Raw genomic sequence first — 249 nt, forward strand, 5'->3', positions numbered from 1 at the left:
CTTAAGGAGGTCTGAATGGGGTTTTCATCACCCATCAACTCATTCTAATCCCTTATACAACCTCTGAGGCCAAAACAAGCAGAAGAAGTGCCCAAACTCTCAGGAGTCAAAGAAAGAGTCAACCAGTGCCACAACCAGTTGGCACCATCGTGGTCTTTCTTGATACCTAAGTCAAATAGCCTGGAATCCTCATGGGATTCCCTGTTCTGAATCTTGTTCGGTGCTCAGGAGTCTGAGAGGAAAACATAC

This window comes from Camelus bactrianus, chromosome 7, assembly GCF_048773025.1.
Source record: "Camelus bactrianus isolate YW-2024 breed Bactrian camel chromosome 7, ASM4877302v1, whole genome shotgun sequence".
In the NCBI taxonomy this organism is placed as follows: Eukaryota; Metazoa; Chordata; class Mammalia; order Artiodactyla; family Camelidae; genus Camelus; species Camelus bactrianus.